We start from the raw sequence: 10,781 nt of genomic DNA, 5'->3' as shown, positions 1-10,781 counted from the left end.
GGTTCCTCCTCACGGGCCAAATCCAAGCTCTTCCCTCCAGCACAGCTTACCGGGAAACAAGACCATAGAGAGGGGGTTAGTCATTTAACGGGTACATTTTGGCAGGTAAATTTCAGCAGGTACATTCCTTCAGGTAAGTTCCGACAGGCAGCTTTTGGTAGGCAAGTTTCAGCAGCTATGTTCTGGCTGGCACGTTTCAGTAGGCAAGCACCGGCAGGGACGTTCAGGCAAGCACTTCAGGTAGGTACGTTTCGGCAGGTATGTTTCAGCAGGCAAGTTTGGAGAGACAAGTTTCAGCAGTTATATTTCGACAGGCATGTTTCTGTACTTGCGTTTTGGCAGCTACGTTCTGGCGGGCACAATTCGGTATATAAGCACCAGCAGGTAAGGCAGGTAAGTATCATTAGCAGGTACGTTTCGGCAGGTACATTTTAGCAGGTATGCTTCAGTAGCCAGTCTCTGCCAGGTACATTTCAGTAGCTACATTTCGGGAGGTAATTTTCAGCAGGTATGTTTCAGTAGGCAAGCTCCAGCAGGTACGTTCAGGCAGGGAAGTTTCAGCAGGTGCGTTCGGGCAGCCATGTTTTGGGAGGTACATTTCGGCAGGTAAGTTCAATCATTTTGAATCATTTTTCTGATGAATAGAATCCAACCATGATAAAGTAGATATTTACCTTACGGGGAGGGAACAAGACCAGAGAGCGACAGAGCCTTCTTCTTCTTCTGTGGAGTTTAACGACAGCTCGCATCCAAGAAGTTGCATTACCGCCATCTAGTGCCACTAACAAAAAACATGTGGAAGGTGTAGAAGTGTGATGCTTAAACAAACAGAGGAGTGATTGATTCCACCCAAACCACGCCCACAGAAGCCAAAGAGCAGCAAGAGTCAAGATAATACGGCGACCAGGCTTCAGACGGAAACACCTGTGACAATAACATAGCGATTCTTTATCTCAGGGTCACTACAGAGAAGCATCTGAGCACACAGCGGCCATCTTCATCCCAATCCACCACCAACTCCAACTTGGCACAGTTCAAATAAACAAAATGAAGACTCCAGCTGGGAAACTGATCCCGGTGATGCTCTGTAAAGCGCCATCCTGCAGGCGAGAAATGAATTAATAACTCGTAACCAAGGATACCATGAGAGGAGGGTGACCGGTGAGGCGTCTGGTTAGCGTTTACTTTCATAAAATACATTATATCCTTACAGCTGTGTCATTTTGTACTAACTAACATATATATTTTTTGTTTGCACGTATGAAATGAGTTTTGGAAAATGCATTGAAGTCTAAATGTTTAAATATTAACAAATACACAATGGAGGCTTGGAGGATAATGTGGGGCGTCTTGGATTATTTATATAGTCAGAGTTTTCAGGTCACTTATGTCACTTGGCGTCACACAAAAAGGAAAATTGTTGAGCTGTTGAAACGTCAAACTAAGAAAATATGCTTATATTGTATGCCCGGGGATACTACTTTTTCAGATAATGTAAAGTAAAGTTGCTAACTGCGTATTATTGGTGCAAATCAAGGTACTATAGAGATAGGCCTGGGTGAAAGAGTTGTGAGAGGGAGGGCACCTGGCTTTAAGTTGGAAGCAACAGTAGCTCAGTTGGTAGAATGTTTGTCCACTTACCCAGAGGTTTGCAGTTGTAATTGTGTTTTTCTCGACACAAAACATCATTGGTAGAGCGGTCAGATCCATCGATTCCAGCTCCTACAGATGAATACTGTCGTTGTGTCCTTACCAGGGCCGGTCCTAGCTTTAAGGGGGCCCTAAGCTGAATTCGTCTCTGGGGCCCCCCGACAGCAGATGCCTCCTGGTTCAGCTATTGGTGATTCACATTTGTCAACATTATGACTCTGCTCTCATCACCTTGACCAGTTGTATTTATGTTTATCTGACCAACATCTGACTGAAAATATCCAGAATGTCACAACTACCACAGTCACAAGAACAGAACACAAACATATAAGGAGGGGCAAGAGTTTTAAAATTCTAGACAGTTTTTCTTCGTTTCTTCGTGGTGGATTTTAATGTGTTCCAGTTGGCGACAGTGGGCTTATATTTACATTATGTCGGGTCCTTGCACCGGTGTAAACACAGAGCTGCCCTCACCTCTGCCCGACTCAAAAACAAACGTAACAGCAGTAGATATTTTACTACTATAGATATAAAACAAATGTAATTGTTTTAGATGGATATTTAATCTGCTGAAAACACACAAGCCCCGTGTCCAATAAAACTTGATGTATTATGTTATTTTCTATATAAATGTACAGGCTCTTGGGGGCCCTCTGATGGCCTCGTGGCCCTAAGCAGCTGCTCAGTCTGATCATAGCTTGGGCTGCCCCTGGTCCTTGGGCAAGACACTTAACTGTGTACACCGGTGTATGAATGTGTGACTGGGTGAGTGTTTCCTTGTTGTAAAGCGTTTTGAGTGACTTGAAGGTGGAAAAACGCTGTAAAAAATGCGACCTTTTTCCTTTTTTTTTTTTTTTTTTTTTAACACAGATGACATATTGTTCACAAAAATATTTCCAAAACCAGGAAGCAGTTTTACAAATCATTTTATTAAGATTTTACACATTTATCACAGAACTGGACGCAACGGTAAACTAACAATTACCAAGCAAACACCAAAGTGCATCGTGTCTGCCCCCACACTCTTCCTGTGTCTATTTTTGTCATCTCATTTGGTCCCATTGACAGAATTGTGGTTGCCTGGCAGCTCCCATCCTCTCTCCATCCTTCCATCCTTCCATGCATCCCATCCTCTTCGCTGCATCTCAGAGCACAGCCAGCACCGGTTTCCCTGCCCTTTCTTTTCGACACCCCCACGGAGCCTGCGCTGATAGTACAGTCTGCCTGTGCTCTCTCCTTATAAGGGCAAAATGCATTGACAGGAGTGAGGCAAAGGGGGCCGTACCAGTGCAGACAGGCAGGTAGGGAGCACTGACTCGAACGAGAGAAGACAGAGGAAATGATGTGGGCCCATACAACAGAGGATGACTGTGAGCTGCATGGGGGAGGGAGAGCGCATGTGGCACTTTTTCCAGTCGGGTTTTACAAATTTTAATTGTTATTTGATATTTCGGAAAGATCTGAAAAGGATAATCGCTATAATCCATTGTTTACTTTTCACAGGGCTTGACGTTTACTTAACGCAAGCCAAAATGTGACCTGAAGAACGTGATTTATTTGGTCTCACTTGATAATAATAATAAACAATACTACTTTAAGGTGTTTTAATAGATTTTTGGTTTAGTTTGTTTTCATACCTGACAGTTCGTGGTCACGTGATGTAGCTGTGGCGTGTTCGGTCAGCTGATTTAAACACGTTTTGACGCCGTCTTCCTGCTGATAAAGGCAAGACGACGGCGCCACCTGCAGTCCGACTTCTTCAGAACAGTATCCCAGGTGTGTGAGAGTAAAAAAATCCCCCCTTGTCCCGGTTTATAGTCCCGTACAGTCCGACTATACACCTGTTTACATCAGCTGACCGCACACGCCACAGCAACATCACGTGACCACTTGGAGGCGCTAGTGTGTAGTCCAAACTGTCAGGTATGAAAACAAACTACACCTTGGTCTGGAAAAAGAATCACATTGGGTTTTGTCATATACATAAATAGTAAAAGAGGCAGTCTTTTGAACGGCTCTCTACAAAAGATTCGGATCCTATAAAGGAGCCTACTAATTACTAAAGTTTGCGTTGCATTCTTCTATTTATTTATTTATTTATTTATTTATTGCAGCTCATTTTTTTATTCACATTCTACGTTTTGAGTGTTTTTTCTGGTTTAAATCTGCTCTTGGGTTTTTGTGTCAGTGGCGTAAATTAGTTTCAATCTATATTTACTTCAGGAATATATGGCACGTAGCTGTAGTCTCTCCCAGGCTCCCAGGGCCGTCGCCAGCCGCCCTGTGGACAGCGGCTAGGTGCTAATTGGAGCCTTGCGAGTTTGTGAATGAAAGCGGCCGGCATGAATGAATCTGAGAAGCCGTGTGTGTCCCATGTGTGTTTGTTTGCCGCCTCCCTGCCCCCCTGACTGCGATCTGTCTCATTTTAGTTAAGCCAGACCTTTTTGTGCCTGCGTGTGCTTTATAGGTTATAATCTACGACACCTCATGTATCGTTATGTTATAATTTGCACATTTTAAATCACGATATTCATCTAAAACGACTTGACTAAAAGAAATAAGTCTGCATTAGAAAACTGGGTGCACAATGGGAGCTGATGTCGCGGTAAACGTCATCACAACAAAGAGCCGTGTAGCTGTCGGCGCCCCCTGTGGATAGCTGTACATTGTATTTGTATCAAAATGACTATGCGACGCTGCAAAATCCTACGGGTACAGTGGTCACCGGTTTATCGTTCTGAAAAATAACCCGCACTAGGCAAAATCCGCAAAGTATTCAGCTTTATTTTTTACATGTTTTTGTCTGTAAAACCCCTCACCACACATTTTATACACTTTTCTCACACAGGCGTTAACATTTTCTTACATTTCTCTCTTGTTTAATCAAATAATAGTGATTCACGTGTATTTCACAGTTTTTCTGACTGTGACTCTTCGTCCTGGCATCGCTCTGCTGTAGTGTCGATCGAACATTTACCTAAATTTGTCTGAAACACATTCTGTACTGGACAGGAGACACGGCACGGAGGAGACTGATGGACAATGGTCTACAGTCCAACAGCCAATCAGGACGCACGACACAATGCACGATCATACACTGTGAAATAGTGCGTAAAATTGCACAAAAGAAATCTGCAAAACAGCGAGACCGCGAAAAGGTGAACCGCGATATAGTGAGGGACGACTGTATCACAGATTAAGGAAATAAAACTGGAGAAGGAAGTGCGTACATCACAGTGGGCGTGTACTAGTGGCACTGAAAACGGGAGTTGATCGGGAAAATGGCGTCTTGAAAATAAGACGCTCAAGCATGAATCACTTCAAATACAACGTCGAGGGTAAACGAGAAAGAAACAACTACGCTGCCTGGCCAAAAAAAAAAAAAAAAGATGCCACCTGGACTTAACTAAGCAAATAGGTCCTTCTTCTCCTGCAGTTGGTCCAGTGGCATGGGGCATATTCCAAGATGACAATGCCAGGATCCATCGGGCTCAAATTGTGACAGAGTGGATCAGGAGCATGAGACATAATTTTCACACATGGATCGTCCACCACAGAGTCCAGACCTTAACCCCATTGAGAATCTTTGGGATGAGCTGGAGAAGCTTTGTGCAGCGTCAGACTCGACCTGCATCAATGAAACATCTTGGTGAAAAATTAACGCAACACTGGATGGAAATAAATCTTGTGACGTTGCAGAAGCGAAATCGAAACAATGCCACAGTGAATGCAGGACGTAATCAAAGCTAAAGGCGAAACAACCAAATATTAGAGTGTGTGACCTTTTTTTTTTTTTGGTGGCGACTTTTTTTTTGGCCAGGCAGTGCATAACAGGGTTAAAAGCTCTGAAAAGTCCATTTTGCAGAATAGGTCTACTTTAAACATCGGGTCCTCGGGTGGTGGAGCAGTGATACGCTTTTGGGAATGATACATGCAAATCCAGTTAATCATGAGCGCTGCGTGTAGCAGGTGCAAAAGGGGAGGACTTCAACCAAGATAACGCTGTGATGCTGTAAGTGTGTCAACCCTCGTAGCAGATGGGGGATAGTTTATTTTTGAAGTCTTTTCGTGTTTGTTGCCATATTATCTGTATTAAACATCCACTCATGGTAACTCTCTCAAAGCCTGTAGGCAGTAGCTTGTTTGCACTGAGTAATGTCCCCCAGGGGGCAGATCCCACGGATTAGTCTACATGAGACGGTAGAAGGAATAAGAGGGAGAAATAACCGCTTGGCTGTGTTGGATTGGGTATTTTCTTATGTCAACTATGTGATTCTGTTGCTGATGCTAGTTACGTAAAAAGGTGGTAAAAGAAGCCAAAAGGGACAGATGGAGTTTATGGGGTCAAAAAAGTTGAAGGGTAAGATTTCGTCTCATGGTAAACAGCTTTACATAGACCACATGTGTCAAACTCAAGGCGCGGGGGCCAAATGCAGCCCGCTACATCATTTTATGTAGCTCACGACGAGGTAAATTAAAACATATGACTGTTTTAAAATGTCAGTTTATCAGGAGATACACAGTCATTTTTTTTTTTTACATCTAAACGCATATGCAATGTTTGTCGTCAAGTAAGAAGTTAAAAAAGCAGTTACGTTTATTTTACGTTACATTCAGTTACATTTATATGGTTTTACACTTACATCTGGCACATTTTGCTGGTGTGGCCCTCGGTGAAATTGAGTTTGACACCCCTGACACAGACCGTATGTATAAATGGACATGGCGAACTCACTTGCTGCCGTGTTCCGGATAAGAAGTCCTTGTGTGGGCGCTTCCGACTCCATCAACTCTGACTCCAATTCGCTTTCTATTGAAAAACTGCCACCCCTCTCTCTGTAACTGCTGCTGTCAGACTCGTCATTGTGGTTTTAAAATGTTCGTATTAACCCGCTCTGCATGATCCTGGTGTTTTTATTTCGCTACTGTGTCTGTCAATCAAAATATGAACATTAATAACAGACAAATCAAAGGCTTTCTTTCTCCGAGGTCGCTCCCGCTAGCTTTAGCAACAGGTTTGATTAACAGTGTTGCTAAGCGCCCATTCCCTACTAAACCCGCGATGCAGGCGGGAAGGGGCGTTACCTTCAACAGCCTCGCTCCGGATTGGCTCTTTGGTTGCTATGATACTCGCGGTCGGAATTACAAATGTGAATCTCGGCTCCAAAGCTTCATTTGACCGTGGGTGACGTCACACGCACTTACTCCACTTCTTTATACGTACACAAAAGGAAAGTATTAATAGGCTTTATTCAATGAGACCCTGGCAGAACGTGTCGTGAGAGAATGGGAAGCCGAGAGGGTGGAGGAGGAGGAGGAGGAGGAGAAGGAGGAGGAGGAGGTGGGGCACGGCACAAGCTGAAGTGGCCATGTTTCTGCGATGGAGGTTTAAAGTGGGCAGACTGGGTGCTGGTTGGATGAAAAGGAGGTGCGGGGAGGAGTAATAGGAGGAGGTGATGAAGGCTGAGGAGCAGGTAAACTCTGGAGAAGCAGTGAGCAGACGGGAGCACAGTTAGATCTTCCAGGCTGATTTTACACTAGCTCCATCTGAACTGTGTTTGATTAACTACAGGGTTTGTTTTTTTTTACATATAATAACCAGCAGTAAAAAAAAAAAGTAAAGTAAAGTGAAGTCTTATCAGTATAATTCTGTCAACGTTTTGCTTATAGACAAGTTGTCCCATACTGTAATGTAGCTAGTCCATAACAGAACAAAAGGAGTTAAAAAAAAGTTTAAAATGTTGTATTGATTAAAGTATTTGTGTATCAGCGAACTGCTTGTAATCGAGTTTTTTGGAAGTTCACCTTACCCATGTTGTCTGCCATCTTAGGTGTTCCAGCCAAATGAGTCCCTGGGGAGCCGGAGCACTTTAAGAAGGTTCCGGGGCAGACAACTTTGTGCTGACAAGGAGGGGTGGGTGTGTGTGTGTGTGTGAGTGAGGGTGTTGTGTGTGTGTGTGTGTGTGTATGTGTGTGAGTAAGGGTGTTGTGTGTGTGTGAGTGAGGGTGTTGTGTGTGTGTGTGAGTGAGGGTGTTGTGTGTGTGTGTGTGTGGGGTGGGTGTGTGCGTGTGTGTGTGAGTGAGGGTGTTGTGTGTGTGTGTGAGTGAGGGTGTTGTGTGTGTGAGTGAGGGTGTTTTGTGTGTGTGCATGCGCGTGTGTGAGGGTGTTGTGTGTGTGTGTGTGTGAGTGAGGGTGTTGTGTGTGAGTGAGGGTGTTGTGTGTATGTGTGTGTGTGTGTTGTGTGTACAGGACGTCACTGCCATGCTGATTTTAAAGAATGATTTATTTTCCTGTTTCTGTAAATATTTTTGGTGTCGGAAAGTAAATGCACTTGTGTCTGCGCTGGACGGATCGTCTCAGCTCTGCTCTGTTCCTCGTTAAACCGCTAACGTTGCTATCAGGGCGATTACACCTACGCAACAGTGCAGTGTGTTTTCAGATATATTTGAGAATTACTGCAGCCATACACTCCACCCAGAGCTCTGAGGTCAGCTGAGCCTTTTCTGAGGCAGCTCCCAGACTATGGAACAGCGCCCTCTGTCTGTCAGATCCTCTCAGTCTTTAACGCAGTTTAAGACTAGCCTGAAAACCCACCGCTTCTCCCTGGCATTTAACACCCGTTACACAGGATCTCTTGGTGTTTTATTGTTCTTTTCCTATGTATCGTATCATCTGTATATTCGTTTTTTGTTGACTTTTTTGTGAAGCTCTTTGATCAGCTCAAGTTGGTTTAAAATGTTTCATAGAAATAAAGTTGAATTGAAAACTGGTAATGAGTTTTTTCTTTTGTATAGTCCAGCCTTATCTGCTCAAAATACTTGTGAAATATTTATATCACGCTGATTTTTACAATGACTCTGCACAAGTTGTTAAATCCAATCCATGGAAGACTGGTGCCAAGACCTGGACGGGGGGATGGGGGGACGGGGGGACAGGGGGACAGGGGGATGGGGAGCCTCATACTGGTGCTCCTTCTTGTACTTACCAGTCCCAATTTGTTCATTCTCCACTTACATATTGATAAAGACACTTTTTTTTTTCTCGACAGCAGCTTTTTACTCGACAGACCTCTTCATTTCACATAAGCCTGATGACCTGATTAACCCTAATAAGGATCAACTAATCATGATAATGTGAATCATAATGGACCAGCGGAGGCGCCCGACCTCATGCTGCGTTTGGGGCCAACAGCACAATGCCCGTCTCCATAGGCCCCGCAGGCACTCGCTCACTCTATGTTTATGGAAATGAGACGGGCAAAGGGACCGAGGAGTTCACCTTTTTACACTGTAGACCCACAAAGAGCCTGTCATTCATTTAAGTGTTTGAGGTCATTCTGATTTTAATATTTCAGTTTGGTACGACTCTCCTGAAAAAGAGACATGATCTCAATGGGGTATTCTTGGTTAGAGTGAAAAAACAAAACAAAACATGCCAATATTTTTACGTTTGAAATCAAATAAAATAGTATCATAAGACTTAATATTTTTGTGGTAACGAAGAATCTTCCTCTATGGCCCCACTGGCTTTGTCTTATTAAAACAAGGCCTAAATGATAGAGCCACATGAACCACCCGGGACTAAACCAGGGCTAAACCAGGACAAAACCAGGACAAAACCGGGACTAAACCGGGACTAAACCAGGGCCAAACCAGGACTAAACCAGGACTAAACCAAGACTAAACCAGGACTAAACCAGGGCTAAACCAGGGCTAAACCAGGACAAAACCGGGACTAAACCGGGACTAAACCAGGGCCAAACCAGGACTAAACCAGGACTAAACCAAGACTAAACCAGGACTAAACCAGGGCTAAACCAGGGCTAAACCAGGACTAAACCAGGGCTAAACCAGGACTAAACCAGGACTAAACCAAGACTAAACCAGGACTAAACCAGGGCTAAACCAGGGCTAAACCAAGACTAAACCAAGACTAAACCAGGACTAAACCAGTGCTAAACCAGGACTAAACCAGGACAAAACCAGGACTAAACCGGGACTAAACCAGGACAAAACCAGGGCTAAACCGGGACTAAACCAGGACAAAACCGGGACTAAACCAAGACTAAACCAGGACTAAACCAGGGCTAAACCAGGACAAAACCAGGACTAAACCGGGACTAAACCAGGACAAAACCAGGACTAAACCAGGACTAAACCAGGGCTAAACCAGGGCTAAACCAAGACTAAACCAAGACTAAACCAGGACTAAACCAGTGCTAAACCAGGACTAAACCAGGACAAAACCAGGACTAAACCGGGACTAAACCAGGACAAAACCAGGGCTAAACCGGGACTAAACCAGGACAAAACCGGGACTAAACCAAGACTAAACCAGGACTAAACCAGGGCTAAACCAGGACAAAACCAGGACTAAACCGGGACTAAACCAGGACAAAACCAGGACTAAACCAGGACAAAACCAGGGCTAAACCGGGACTAACTGGGACTAAACCAGGACTAAACCGGGACTAAACCGGGACTAAACCTGGACTAAACCAGGACTAAACCAGGGCTAAACCAGGACAAAACCAGGGCTAAACCAGGACAAAACCAGGACTAAACCAGGACTAAACCAGGACAAAACCAGGGCTAAACCAGGACTAAACCAGGACAAAACCAGGACTAAACCAGGACTAAACCAGGGCTAAACCAGGACTAAACCAAGACTAAACCAGGACTAAACCAGGACTAAACCAGGACTAAACCAGGACTAAACCAGGACTAAACCAGGACTAAACCAGGACTAAACCTGGAACATTCTTCCTGAAGATGTGACTCAGGCCTCGACTTTGACAATGTTTAAATCCAGACTTCAAATGGTTCTGTTTATCTGTGCATGTGACTGAAAGGGTTTTATTCTGCCTCTTCTCTTTTAATGTTTTGATCTTTTTTATTCTGCAATGCAAGTTTATTTGTATAGCACAACTGTTACACAAAGTCATTCAAAGTGCTTTACAGAATAAGAAATGCAACAAATCAAAACATAAATAATCATCATGAAATGAACAATAAAAGAGAAGAGACAGAATAAAAACCTTTCAGTCACATGCACAGATAAACAGAACAGTTTGAACCTGAATTTAAACATTGTCAAAGTCGAGGCCTGTCTCACATCTTCAGGAAGAATG

This window comes from Periophthalmus magnuspinnatus, chromosome 11 (assembly GCF_009829125.3).
Source record: "Periophthalmus magnuspinnatus isolate fPerMag1 chromosome 11, fPerMag1.2.pri, whole genome shotgun sequence".
Classification (NCBI taxonomy): domain Eukaryota; kingdom Metazoa; phylum Chordata; class Actinopteri; order Gobiiformes; family Gobiidae; genus Periophthalmus; species Periophthalmus magnuspinnatus.
This window is presented reverse-complemented; position numbering follows the sequence as displayed.